Source organism: Leptonychotes weddellii, chromosome 2 (genome assembly GCF_054177405.1).
Source record: "Leptonychotes weddellii isolate Sample4059 chromosome 2, ASM5417740v2, whole genome shotgun sequence".
NCBI classification, from domain to species: Eukaryota; Metazoa; Chordata; class Mammalia; order Carnivora; family Phocidae; genus Leptonychotes; species Leptonychotes weddellii.
In genome coordinates, this window is record NC_138370.1 from 18,793,822 (window position 1) to 18,808,963 (window position 15,142).

Consider the following 15,142-nt stretch of genomic DNA (forward strand, 5'->3'; position numbering starts at 1 on the left):
TCTTCGCAAGTTTAAACTATACTGGATTGGTTTTTCTCATCCCTGACTGATAGACATGTTCAGGCAAATATTTCTGAAAACAAACTATAAAGATTAGTTCTTAGTAAGTCTGGGAAGTCATTTATTGATGTCAAGGCCAGGAAATCTCAAAAATATCTGATATTTTTGAATATCAAAATTGAAAAGTAAGTCAAATTCCTATTTCAATCCATATAAGATGCTACAAAACATCATGCAAACCTTTAAAAAATGGTGTTGTAGAATTTCAATAATGGTGTTTTCTCTAACAACAGCTGAACTTTTGTCCAGTTATAGTGATATTTCAGATATACTGGGAGGGCCCAGATGGCCCAATACATTGGCTCAAACTTAAAATACCACTATTTGTGTTCTATCGAGATGTAAATATTCCTGGCAGGGGTAATATTTTAATCCACTGAGTATCATTTATGCCATATTAGGAGCAAAGTATATGAGAGTGAGGTTTTATTGAGATAGGAGGAACAAAGACTTCAAATAATCTTATTCCTTCTTAGAGGTCACTGAGAAGTCAGTACATTTTCAGTTTACAGTTCTGTCCTTTGCAAAAGACTTTTTAAAAATCTGCTTATTAAGAGAATATAACTTTTTGGTTTCTTCCTTCGCAAGTTTAAACTATACTGGATTGGTTTTTCTCATCCCTGACTGATAGACATGTTCAGGCAAATATTTCTGAAAGCAAACTATAAAGATTAGTTCTTAGTAAGTCTGGAAAGTCATTTATTGATGTCAAGGCCAGGAAAGCTCAAAAATATTTTTGTCCATAGAAACACATTTCTGTATTTGAAGAATTTATAGAATAAAAACATTATTTCTCACAATAACTTGACCCTCAAATAATGCAATTCATTCAAGTTCACATCCTTGGTGAGGGTCGCAACTGAGATTCGAATCCAGATTTCCTGATTGCAGTCAGTATTGTTTCTCCCACTTTATCATTCATAGGCAGAAGGAATGAAATAGTGACCGTGTCATGCAATTTAGGTAAATAACTAGGTGAAAATGCAATAAATTACTTTTGATTTTGCTTTAGAAATAGATACAGAGTTCATGTATGATTTCAGATATAATTTCATATAACTATAAACTAATGTTTGTGTCTGATTGGTGAATATATTCCATCCTAAACATGTGTATTCTGCCTTCCTATATCTGTAATGCATTTACCAGTCCATTGCATAAAAGTATTTGAACAGATTTTTATAGCATAGTGAATTTGACCTTGATCTTTAGAGGTAGAAATGTCAGTAACTGATAACACATGAAGTAAAAAAATAAAATTAATATCATTTCCAGTTTACAACTGGAGAGTCTTAGGTAAGCTACTTTCTTGTGAAGGTCCTTATGCCATCCTGGACATCACTGAAGTGAGCTTTATTTCAAAAGAAAAAAATTTGATTCACTTTGATGTTCCACTCTGAACAGAAAGCTTGAGCTTGGCAAATACTTAAGGAGATTGAGATGTGAAAGAGGTTTTGACTAATTTGAACATACTTTTGTCCATAATGGAAGGAATGGCTAGCCAGAGACAAAATTTAGGCTATCAAGAATCTCTGCAAAAATGATTTATTCATAGCAATAGCATAAATTGATGCAAGTGTGCTATAGAAACTTTAGTTCAACCTCATGGATGACAAAGTTTTAGAAATCTATTTTATGTTCATTTTTGTGGCCAATTATCCTTGGTCTGAAGATCTTTTACCATTTCTTAGGCTTTAAATTACAGAAATCACTTGAGGCAGACATTTTGGAACTTTACAATGCAAAGGCAAATCAAGTTTTAGACATAAATTAGAGAAATTTTTATTTTGCTTTTTCCATATGGTATTTGAAATAGGCTAACTACGATTTGGAAAATTCCTCCCAAATATTCCCACTAGAGATATACTAAAGAAATTTTCTCAAAGCTAAGAATTATTTTATACATTTCACATGTATTATTAAGTATTTAAAAATGTGTTTACCACATTTTTGCGGGCGCCTGGGTGGCTCAGTTGGTTAAGCGACTGCCTTCGGCTCAGGTCATGATCCTGGAGTCCCGGGATCGAGTTCCGCATCGGGCTCCCTGCTCAGCGGGGAGTCTGCTTCTCCCTCTGACCCTCCCCCCTCTCGTGCTCTCTCTCCCATTCTCTCTCTCAAATGAATAAATAAAATCTTTAAAAAAAAAAATGTGTTTACCACATTTTTGTAACTTGATTGAATAGGGTAGCCTATCTTGATTTTTTCCTTATACACATAGCTAGAAGACACACAGAAATAGGAAATTAATATAGAAATATTGGACTTTTTCTACTTTCCCATGTCATGAAACAATGTTATTGAAACTTTTTAGAGCCATCCAGTACCTAAAAATACAACAGACGTTATAAGAATTTATATAGGTGATAGATGATAGATAGAAAGATATAGATATAGATTCCCTTTTTGTAGAGGGTTAACTCAGAGATATAAAACTTCACCTGCTTGGGCATCTAAAGTAAGAATTATGAAATTTAAGAAATTTAAACTGGCTTATTTGCTCTTGGAATTTGGATAAGTATAACTTCGCAATTTCCATGTAGAGGTTAATCAACAAAGTAAACAATGTTTTTTTGTGTTTGTTATCTATCTGCTATCTATTCTAATAGGTCATCCCAAAGCTTAGTGGCTTAAGATAGTAATCATTTATTCTTCACATGGTTTCTGCTGGTTAGGATTTTAGGGAGGATTCGACTGGCAGTTCTCTCTCAACCAGGGTCTCTTATGCTGTCACAGGCATATGTTGGCTTGGACTGCAGATACCTGAAGTCTTGACTGAGGCTGAAGTACCCACTTTGAAGATAGCTCCCTCACATGGTTGGCAATTGACATTAGCCATGGACTGGGGGCCCCTGTTCTTCTCCCAAGACTGCTTGGTTGTCTTCACAGCAAGGAGGATGCCTTCCCCAGAGTGAGTGGTCTGAGAGAGAATGAACCAGGTAGAAGCCTGGTTCTTATGACCTAGTCTCAGAAGTCACATAAGTCACTTCTGCTGCATACAATTGGTTGAGACAATTACAAAAAGGAAGGAACATAGATCAGTGCCTGATGGAATGATGCCAATGTCAGATTGTAATGAGAGCCTGTGGGGTGGAATGTATATTGGTTTAGTTGCCTTTGTTAAATACAATCTGCTACCATTCTGAATTTCAGATTCAACCACTAGTGAGCATCCACCATGTTCCAGGCTCTGCTTTGCTCTTTTGTTTAGGCTAATTTGAACTTTAAAATAACCTTGTGAGCTAGATATTATTTTCTTCATTTTATGCAGAGAAAACTGAGGTTAATATAAGTTAACTAGTTTTTTAAAAAGATTTTATTTATTTGAGAGAGAGGGTTGAACAAGCACGAGAGAGGGAAGGAGAGAGAGAGGGTGCACCAGCTGGAGGAGAGGCAGAGGGAGAGGGAGAAGCAGGTTCCCCACTGATTAGGGAGCCTGACGTGGGGCTTGATCCCACGACTCTGGGATCATGACTTGAGTTGAAGGTAGATGCCTAACTGACTGAGCCACCCAGGTGCCCCTAAATTAACTAGTTTTTTTTTTTTTTTTTTTAGTTCTTCACAGAAGTAGTATAGAGGATAGAGCATGATGATTTAGGTTAACATGAGTTTAAATTCTTGTTCCATTACTTATTTACTATGTGATTGAAAGCAGTATCAATAATTAGTTGCAAATCCCCAAACTTTTAGAAAAATACATATTTTGTAATAATAAAATGAATCATTTATGTTGTCTTTCACAGTCTGCACATGCCATTCACAATTGTAAATTGTCTGACAGATGGGGAAACTGAGTGAGGTTAAGTGATATTCTCATGTCTAGGAAGAGGGGCAGCCAGAAGTATAACCAAGGTCTTTGGATTCTTCAGGCAATGTATATTTGCTTACTGGTATTTTCCACCTTGTTGTTAATTCATATCAATTGTGTTTAAGCACACTGAAACATGTTGCAATTTTGATACTGTGAAAAAATTTGCTGCTTGAAAATGATCAAAGAATACAGAAAATCGGCAAATTTCAAGAAATTATTTGTTTGCCATTATTTAAAAATGTGAAGAAAATTAGATTAGTTTTGAGGCAAAATATTAAGATAATCTCTAAAATTAGAGAGTCCCAAATAGTTCTGTTTGGTTTAAAAGATTTTTCTATTTATTGGCACCACTGTAATTGTATTAATTATATTATATGAATAAAGAATAGTAGGTCAGTGCAAAGTTCAAAGGGTAAAACTTTCCAGCCATTGGCGTGTACCAGTTATTTCATCAGGTATAAGCAAAAGAGGATGAAAGCTTGAGGCCATTTGCTCTAGTCAGTACATGCTTCTGTTCACTACATTTCTAAGTAGCTTTTATTTTTCTGAATATATTTGGCATGTTTCTTAATTTTTTATGGCTAATGCCATCCTGAAAGAGATTCATGATTTTTGTCTGTGGCTACTGTAAGTGCTTAGAGTTCAACTCCTTAGTTTGAGTTGGAAGGATGCAACAATGATAAGGATTTTGAACTTTTCCTTACCCTGTTTCAGAATTCTGAAAGCATTAAGAAAATGTACTGCAGATGAGATACATTAGGACAATCATCTTATATTAAAATCTAAAGCTCTCCCTAGATTTTAAAAAGTATAGGTATAGCTCAAAGCAGGTCTGGCTTTGAGATGACAGAAAGAGGAAAACTTGTCTCTGCATGTTTCCAGCCATGCTCTTTGGGCAGTCCCAAATACCAGACACCTTATTTCTTCAGGGAAACCAGTATCCATATTTCTAGTTTCGTATTTTCTTCTACATTCATATCTTTAAGAATTCAGGAGAGAATACCTCCTTTGAATACTAATTGATTCAACTTACATTTGTTGATACATAAAACTAATGCACTCTACTGGGATAACATGATAATTCTAATCTGAATAGGTAATGCTAAAATGGTAGTATGAGAAGTAGACAGAACAATGGCTTTACACCAGCTAGATCTTTGCTTTAAACTCTTTCTACCCATTACTAGCAAGATGTTCAATTTTTCTGAGTATCAGTTTTCTCACCTATGAAATGGGGTTGTTGTGTGGACTGGAAACACTGCACACAAAATGCCAGCCCAATGTCTGGCATGGTCTTAGGGACTTAGTAGTTGCAGGTTATTATTTCTCTTGAAGATATCAGGAATTTGAAGTAGGCCAGTGGCGGGACAATTTTGGTCTTAAAAAACACTTAATAGCCAGTGTACTCATACAATTCACAAGACCACCTTGATTAAATAATGGTGCTTTATTATCAGTAAAGCCCTCAGCAAGTTGAATACGTTCTATGGCCAGGCATAATCTTCTTTATAGTAACAGTCTTTGAATTTAGTATACGGTTTGCAGATATTATTATTATCCCCATTTCAATTTGATAAGATTGAATATGGCAGTCAGAGTCCTGACAGAAAATACAAGGCTCATTCAATTTGAGTAATTCAAGAAGAGTTTAATAAATACCCTATTTAAAATTGTGTGGTCAGTTATGAGGAAACCACAAAAGATAGTCCTATAACTCAGAGCTGGTAACAACAGAAGCCATTGGTCACTTCTGGCTTGAAGGGTCAAAGAGTGGTGAGAAGGGGTTATTTGAACCCAGAGAAAGAGGGCTGCCCGCCTAGACTTTGATCTGGTTCAGGAATGCAGCCAGCCCATAGGGATTCAGTAGGGATGAAGTCAGGAGGTAAATATCTGATCATCTTCTATCTCCCTTTGATCTATTGCTGTTGCTCCCATAAACCACACTCAGTTGGAAGCCAGGGGTCAAGAACGCCACTAATGCAGTCCATAATAGTGTTCTCACTGAGTTACAGAGCAGAGTGGTGAAGGACCAATGAATCTGAAAGGGCACATGGAAGTTATTTAGAACACTGCATTTTAAGAAGGTCAAATGCTCCAGCGCCTGGGTGACTCAGTCGTTAAGCATCTGCCTTTGGCTCAGGTCATGATCCCAGCGTCCTGGGATTGAGCCCTTCATTGGGCTCCCTGCTCCATGGGAAGCCTACTTCTCCGTCTCCCACTCCCCCTGCCTGTGTTCCCTCTCTCTCTGTATCTCTCTCTGTAAAATAAATAAATAAGATCTTAAAAAAAAAAAAAGGAGGTCAGATGCTTTTGGCTAAGATTGTACAAATTTGGGAATAAGGACTAGACCTCAGGTGTTTTGAAATATAGACTAGATCTTTCTTTTCCTTTCCTTTCTCTTTTTTCTTTTTTCTTTTCTTTTCTTTTCTTTTCTTCTCTTTTCTCTTTCTTTGTTTCCTTCTTTCTTTGTTTCTTTGTTTCTTTCTCCCCCACCTTCTTTCTTTCTTTTCTTTCCATACCATGTTATCTCCCTTTATCTCAATAAATATCCCTCTCCTATTTTGGTCCTTTTATAAACAGTTTTATTAGTTTTTGCCTTGTACTATCTTATTACTACACAAACCTATCTATTCCCAATACATCCAACCAGTCTGTCAGTTCATTAGTACGAAGCTTTCTTTTTAGGGGCACTTGGGTTGTTCAGTCAGTTGGGCATCTGCCTTTGGCTTGGTCATCTGCCTTTGGCTCGGTCATGATCTTGGGGTCCTGGGATTAAGCCCCACATCGGGCTCCCTGTTAGGCAGAGAGTTGCTTCTCCCTCTCCCTCTGCCGCTCCCCCTGTTTGTGCTCTCATTCTCTGTCTCTCACTCTCTCTCTTTCTCAAATAAATAAACAAATTTAGAAAAGGAGCTTTCTTTTTAGTCATTATATCAGTTTGTTCATTAGAAATAATGCAATGGATACTAGTTGAATTCAATCATTTATTTATTCATTCATTGTTCATTCACTCAATTGTTCATTCATTTAATAACTATATAGTGAGTGCCTACTATTTACCAGGCCCAGAAATTAGTAAAAGCAAACATGGTCCCTACTCTCATGGTGTTGTGAGATAGGATTCATCCAATGACTGCACTAATATGTGCATAACTGCAAGCTGAAATAAGTGTTCTAAAAGAGGGACATATTTGCATGATTTTGACCTTGGATTTTAAGGACAACTTCCCTGACAAAGTGATGCATCACCTGAAACTTGAAAGGTGAGCAGGAATTATTGAATTGAAGAAGGGGATAGGGAGGACAATTTGATAGATGGTGGGAACACCATGCAAAGTGTCTGTGGCCATAGAGAACATAGCATATCCAGTAAAATAAAGCCTATAGGGGAGCAGCACAGCGAAAGGGAAAGGGAGGATGGAAGGTGGGTGAAAGGAGGCTAAAAGGAAGACTGTGTAGTACCCTGAGGTTCTGTGTTGGATAGAGCAATAGAGCAATTGAAGGATTTAGCGCAGGGAATGACACAACTAAGTTTTCATTTTGACAAAAATTAGTGACGTTACAGAGTTGGAGGAAAAGTTGAAAGGGACCAGAGGGGATTCAAAGAGACCAGTTAGGAGGCTGTTGAAGACATTGAGACAGAGTATCTTATGGAATGGAATGCTATAGTTTATTTAATCCTTCCTTTTATTGATTGCTTGCATTCCCCCCCCCATTTTAAACAATGCTACAAAGGGCATATCTTCATGTGTTTACTAGTTTATGTACATGAGTGTGGTCTTCTCTAGAATAGACACTTTGATTTTCTTTAGGAAACTAAATCTTCCTTACTCTAAACCTGGGTGAGTTGGGTGGAGATGAATTCACCTTAGCTCTTGAGTGCCCATGTGAAATAGGCCTGGCTAAGCAGAGATTTTGCTTCTCACTTCTGGAGATTTTGCAGCACTATTGGAAAGAGAAGACAATTTTTGATGGGAATATTGATAAATATCAACAATATTAAGCTGGAGATGTTGGCAACAGCCACTATAAGTGGAGAGCTTGCTTGAGGAGAGATCCAATAAGGAAGAAAGCAATGCGAAGTTATGATGATGGAACAACTTTTAATGATTTGAATTCATGGATTTAGAGATGCTTGGGGCAGGAACTACATCTGGAATTACATGCACTAATAAATTCCCCATTGGTATTGAAGCCAATTTGAGTTGGATTTCTCACTTGCAACTAAAAGTAAAATAATGAATGAATGAATGAATGAATAAGTAAATAAAACTAAATTAAAAATTCACTTGAAATCTGTTATTATGTTCCTATAAAAATTAATATTTTACCAAATTTGAAAAACTTATTTACCTCCAACCAATATTAGTTATAGTCTTGGAGCTTAGAACTTTGAATGGAAAAAAATTATGCTCACAGAATGGAGAATAATTACAATACATAGTAGGTTATGTTGGGAATTAACAAAAAGACAACTGTAAGGCAGATTCTTTTAACAATATTGGAAACAACTCTTGCCAGTCATTGCAGATAGTGGATGGAATGCCAGTCCCACCCACCAGTGCACCCACCAGTGCACCTGGGGCAAACCTGCCTACAAATGCACCCATAGCGATCAGGGCCCATCTTTGTAGACAGCTGAACTGAAGGCTGGCCCCACTTACCAATAGCAGTTATGGCCAGGCCACAATAGGAGGGCACCATAGGACACCTTCTACATAAGGCCACTATTTTCAAGACCAGAAGATCTAAATGACCTACCTAATAACTTAATACAAATGAACAAATACAGAGAGTCAAATAAAATAAGGAGACAGAATAATATTATCCAAATGAAAGGACAAGGCAAAACCTCAGAAAAAGAACTAAACTATATGGAGATAAGCAATCTACATGATAAAGAGTTCAAAGTATGGTCATAAAGGTACTTACTGGACTTGTGAGAAGAGTGGATAGATTCAGAACTACAACAAAGAGAAAATTTAAAAAACAACAAGTCAGAGCAGAATAATCTAATAACTGAAATAAAACATACACTACAGGGAATCAACAGCAGATTAGAGGATGCGGAAGATTAAATCAGTGATCTGGAAGACAGGGTAGTGGAAAGCACCAAAGCTGAATAGCAAGAAGAAAAATGAATTTTAAAAATGAGCATAGGTTAAGGGACCTCTAGGACAACATTGGGCATACTAATGTTCACATCATAGGGCCCTAGAAGGAGAATAGAGACAGAAAGTGACAGAAAAATTATTTGATGAAACAAGAGCTGAAAAATTCATTAAGCTGGGGAAGGAAACAGATATCAAGGTCCAAGAAATCATGGAAAGTTCCAAATAAGATGAACTCAAGGAGGTCCACACCAAGACACATGATAATTAAAATGGCATAAACTAAATATAAAAAATTAAAAGAAGCAAGAGAAAAGCAAACAGTTATGTACAAGGGAAATCCCATTAGGCTATCAGCTAATTTTTCAACAGAAACTTTGCAGGCCAGAAGAGAGTGGCATATATTCAAAGTGCTGAAAGAAAAAATCTTGCAACCAAGAACCAGCAAGGTTCAGAATTGAAGGATAAAGAGTTTCTCAGACAACAAAGTTAAAATTCATCACCACTAAACCAGTCTTACAAGAAATTTTAAAGGGAGTTCTCTAGGTGAAATGAAAAGGCCATAACAAAAAGTAAGAAAATTATGAAAGGAAGAAACTTCACTGGTAGAAGAAAACATACTGTAAAGGTAGTAGAGCAATCACTCATAAAGCTGGTATGAAGCTTAAAAGACAAAAAGTAGTAAAATCAATTACATCAACAAAAATTAGTAAAGGGATACATAAAATAAAAAACGCAAAATATCATAAATATGTATATACTTCATATATACATATATCATATATAAGTAATATGTAGAAGAAAAGAGTAAAAATGTAGTGCTTTTAGAATGTGTTTGAACTCAAGTAACCAACTTAATATATACTGTTATATACAGAGGATGTTATATATGTTGTATATGTACCTCATAGTAACCCCAAACCAAAGCCTATAATAAATTCATACAATATAAAGAGAAAGAAATCCAAGGATAACACTAAAGCAAGTCATCAAATCATAAGGAAAGTGAGCAAGAGAAAAAGAATAGAACAGAGAAGAACTACAAAAATATCCAGAAAACAATTAACAATATGGCAATAAGTACATACTTATCAATGATTAATTTAAATATAAATGGACTAAATACTCCAACCAAAAGACATAGGGTGGCTGAATGGATAAAAGAAAACAAAATTCAGCTATATGCTGTCTGCAAGAGACTCACTTCAGACCTAAAGACACATAGAGACTGAAAGTGAAGAGAAGGAAAAATATATTCCATCCAAATAAAAGCGAAAAAAAGGTGGAGTAGCAATGCTTTTATCAAACAAAAAAGACTTTAAATCAAAGACTGTGACAAGAGAAAATATGGGCTCTACACACACAATGGTAAAGGGATCAAACCAAAAAAAAAAAAAAAAAAAAAAGGATATAACAATTGTCAATATCTATGCATCCAACACAGGAGCACCTAAGTATATAAAGCAAACATTAACAGACATAAAGGGAGAAATTAACAATAATATAGTAATAGTAGAGGACTGTAACATCCCACTTACAGTACTGGATAGATTTTTCAGACAGAAAAATAATAAGGAAACAACAACTCTGAATGACATATTAAACCAGATGAATTTAACAGATATATAAACAATATTATGTTCTCTTCAAGTGCACATAAAACATTTTCTGGGTTAAACCATATATGAAATGGGAGGGACAGATGAACCATGAGAGACTATGGACTCTGGGAAACCAACTGAGGGTTCTAAAGGGGAGGAGGGTGGGGGGATGGGTTAGCCTGGTGATGGGTATTAAAGAGGGCACATACTGCATGGAGCACTGGGTGTTATACGAAAACAATGAATCAGGGAACACTACATCAAAAACTAATGATGTAATGTATGGTGATTAACATAACATAATAATTAAAAAAATAGAAGAACAAAAAAAAAAATACATATGTTAGGCCACAAAACAAATCTCAATAAATTTAAGAAGACTGAAATAATATCAAGCATCTTTTCCAACCACAATGCTATGAAACTAGAAATCAATTACAAAAAATTTTGAAAAAAAAAAGACGTGGAAGTTAAATAACATTCTACTAAGCAAGCAATCAGTCAGTGAAGAGATTGAAGAATAAATTAAAAAAATACATGGAGACAAACAAAAAGAGAAATACAATTGTTCAAAATCTGTGGGATGCAAGGCAACCTACAGGATGGGAGAAAATATTTGCAAATGACACATCTGATGAAGGGTTAGTATCGAAAATATATAAAGAACTTATAAAACTCAACACCCCAAAAAGGAATAATCCAATTAAAAATGGCCAGAAGACATGAATAGACATTTTTCCAAAGAAGACATACAGATGGCCAACAGACACATGAAAAGATACTCAACATCACTGATCATTAGGGAAATGCAAATCAAAACAGCAATGAGATATCACTTCACACCTGTCACAATGACTAAAATCAACAACACAAGAAACAACAGGTGTTGGTGAGGATATGGAGAAAGGGAAACCCTCTTTCACTGTTAGTGGGAATGCAAACTGGTACAGCCACTCTGGAAAACAGTATGGAGTTTCCTCAAAAAGTTAATAATAGAACTACCCTAGGATCCAGCAATTGCACTACCAGGTATTTACCCAAATAATACAAAAATACTAATTCAAAAGGATACTTGCACCATGATGTTTATAGCAGTGTTCTCTACAATAGCCAAATTATGGAAACACCCCAAATGTCCACTGACTGATGAATAGATAAAGAAGATTGATTATATCTATTATCTATCTATCTATCATCTATCTATCTACCATCTATTTATCTATCTATGATGGAATATTAACCATAAAAAAGAATGAAATCGTGCCATTTGCAAGACATGGATGGAGCCAGAGAGTATAATGCTAAGCAAAATAAGTCAGTCAGAAAAGACAAATACCATATGATTTAACTCATATGTGGAATTTAAGAAACAGAACAAACAAGAAAAGAGGGGGGAGAAAGAGAGAGGCAAACCAAGAAATAGACTCTTAACTATACAGAACAAACTAATGGTTACCAGAGAGGAGGGGGGGTGGGGGGATGGATTAAATAGGTGTTGGGGATTAATTTAAGGAGGGCACCAGGTGTTGTATGGAAGTGTTGAATCACTATATTGTACACCTGAACCTAATATTTCACTGTATAATAACTAACTGGAATTTTTTTTCAATTGTTTTACTTTCATAGCTATTGACTTGTTTCTTTATGCCACAGAAATATCAGTTTTGAGGTCTGTGTGACTACACTGTTCATAGGGTGGTCACAGGGTTGTTGGAGCCTATAAACACTAAAATGGCATTTTCAAGTTCTTCTTGGGGGACTTTGAAGCTGAAGGATTTAGTGCAGATAGGATCAATCCTGCCTCTTTAGAAGAAAGTCTTCTTTGTTTTCACAAGCTTGAGTCTATATATCAGCTGGATTTCCACAAAGGGGATGAACCTTGGCTCACATCTGGCTGAAGAAGTTGTTTGGCTCAAATGACATCAACATTTCATCTCCCAGCACTTGGGTGATAGTCCAGGGACAGACACAGCTCCCCTAGCTCTACTTCATTCTGAGAAGTTGGAATTCGCACCTTCTACCAGTGCCCACCCTTCACCAGTTCAACCTCCCACAAAGGCAGGGAAACCTTTTCAATGACACAGTGGCAAGAGAACTTATCAAAATCCACCACTGTTAGCAGCACCTCTAGGAAGGGTTTCTCCAAGGTGTAACACTCCTTAAACAAGGGTTTCTGGGTCTTGCATTTGACCCACATCTGCTTAGAATTCTTCTGTTCTGACAGGAGACAGATCTTGATATAGGGGTTTGAGTGGGCCATGTCCTGGTATGAATCATCATGGGAGATGGGGGGTGACAGGTCCTGGCCTTGATCACCCTCACTATCAGGTGGTTGTCCATCATGTCATACTGGTTGCTGAAGGGCAGCATGCCTAACTAGTACTTGGACAAGATCTCCTTATCTGTCCAGAAGCCCACATCATCACTGTTGGAGTTGAGGGAGTATAGCTGGGGCTCAAACTTTCTGAAATAGCCATCTGGGGCATAGGGCTGTCTGAGCATGGGAGCTAGGTGGGCTCTTTTTTGGTGCTGAAAATGCCAAACTCCATGTGTTTTATATCAATGAGTGGGGAGCTGGGTCATCTGGATTCAAGACTTGAAAGCCTCCGAGTCAGGCTATATGAAGACTTAGATGTATCTGAGAATGAACATCTTCAACCTGGTATAACTAATTGGAATTTAAATACAAACTTAAAAAGCCACCAAAAACCAAAATCTATGGTATGCAATAAAAGCAGTTCTAAAAGGGAAGTTTATAGAAATGCAGGTCTGCCTCAAGAAAAAAGAAAAATCTCAAATAAACAATCTAAACTTACCCAAAGAAGACAGAAAAGAACAAAGCCCCAAGTTAGTAGAAAAAAGGAAATAATAAAGATCAGAGCAAAAATAAATGTAATAGAGACTAAAAATGCAAGAGAGAAGGTCAGTAAAACCAAGAGCTGGTTCTTAAAAAAAAAAATAAACAAAATTGATAAAACTTTAGCCAGGCTCATGATAATAAAAAGAGGACTCAAATAAATAAAATAGGAAATGAAAGAGCAGAAGTTACAGCCAATACACAGAAATACAAAGGATTGTAAGAGACTACTATAAAAAATTATATGCCAACAAATTGGACAACTTAGAAAAAATAGATAAATTCCTAAAATATACAATCTTCCAAAACTGAATCAGGAAGAAACAGAAAATCTGAACAGACTAATTACTAGTAATGAAATTGAATTGATAATAAAAAAACTCCAAACAAAGTACAGAACCAGATGGCTTCCCAGGTGAATTCTACCAAACATTAAGAAGTGTTAATATTTATTCTTTTTAAACTATTCCAAAAACTAGAAGGAGGAAAACTTTCATTTTCATTCTTTGAGACCAGCATTACCCTGACACCAAAACCAGACAAAGACACTACAAAAAAAGAAAACTATAGGCCAATATCCCTGATGAATATACATGCAAAAATCTTAAACAAAATATTTGTAAGCCAAATTCAAAAATACGTTAAAAGTTCATTCACCACAATCAAGACTTATTCTGGAGATGCAAAGATGGTTCAATATATGCAAATCAATCAATGTAGAAATGACAATAACAAAATGAAATATAAAAACCACATAATCATCTCAGTAGATTCAGAAAAAATATTTGACAAATTTAACATCCACTCATAATAAAAACTCAAAACAAATGGGTTTAGAGATTACATACCTCAACAAGATAAAGCCCATAAATGACAAAACTATAGCTAACATCATACTCAATGATGAAACACTAAAATCTTTTCCTCTAAAACCAGGAACAAGATAAGGATGTAAGTTCGCACTACTTTTATGACTGGGACTCCACCTTGGTCTTCTGTGCCCATGGCTTGCTGAACCCAGTTTTAATGAGTACCCCTGATCTTTGATATGTGAGCAAGATCCTCATTTCCCCCCATCCTTGATATCTAAGCCATTAATCTACCTTTAGCAGGAACTCTGTTAAACCAGTTAAGGAAGAATCTCCCTACCCTTGAGGTCTCTTCTTAGCATTTTTTCATCTACTGATCTCTTCATTTTGCTTATAGGCTATAAATCCTTAGTTGTCCTTTCTGTATTCAGAGTTGAGCCCAGTTCTCAACTGAATTCAACTGAACTGAAGTCTCTTTCGTCTACTTCAACAGTTTGAATAAAATCTGTTTCACCATTTTTAACTAGGGTCTGATGCAAAGTTTTATATTAGCAATTAATTGATGCCATTAGGGGGCGGAGCAAGATGGCAGAGGAGTAGGAGACCTGGATTTCATCTCCTCTCAGGAATTCAGCTGGATAGGGATCAAACCACTCTGAACACCTACAAACTCAACAGGAGATTGAAGAAAAGAATAGCAACAACTCTCTCATCAGAAAAGCAACCACTTTCTGGAAGGTAGGACGTGCGGAGAAGTGAATCCGAGGCGATATTTGGGAGGATAGACGGTGGGGGAGGGGCCTCCGTCGGCCGCTTCTGGCAAGTGATAGAACCACGGAGCACAAAATCGGAACTTTTAAAAGTCTGCTCCGCCGAGGGACGTCACTCTGGTGGCTAAG

At 36.3% G+C, this 15,142-nt stretch overlaps 1 pseudogene; it reads right to left on the reverse strand.

Moving 5' to 3' along the window:
- Positions 1-12,265: 12,265 nt before the first annotated feature.
- The window catches only part of LOC102734011 (synaptotagmin-17 pseudogene), a 48,539-nt pseudogene continuing 45,662 nt past the window's right edge, over positions 12,266-15,142 (reverse strand).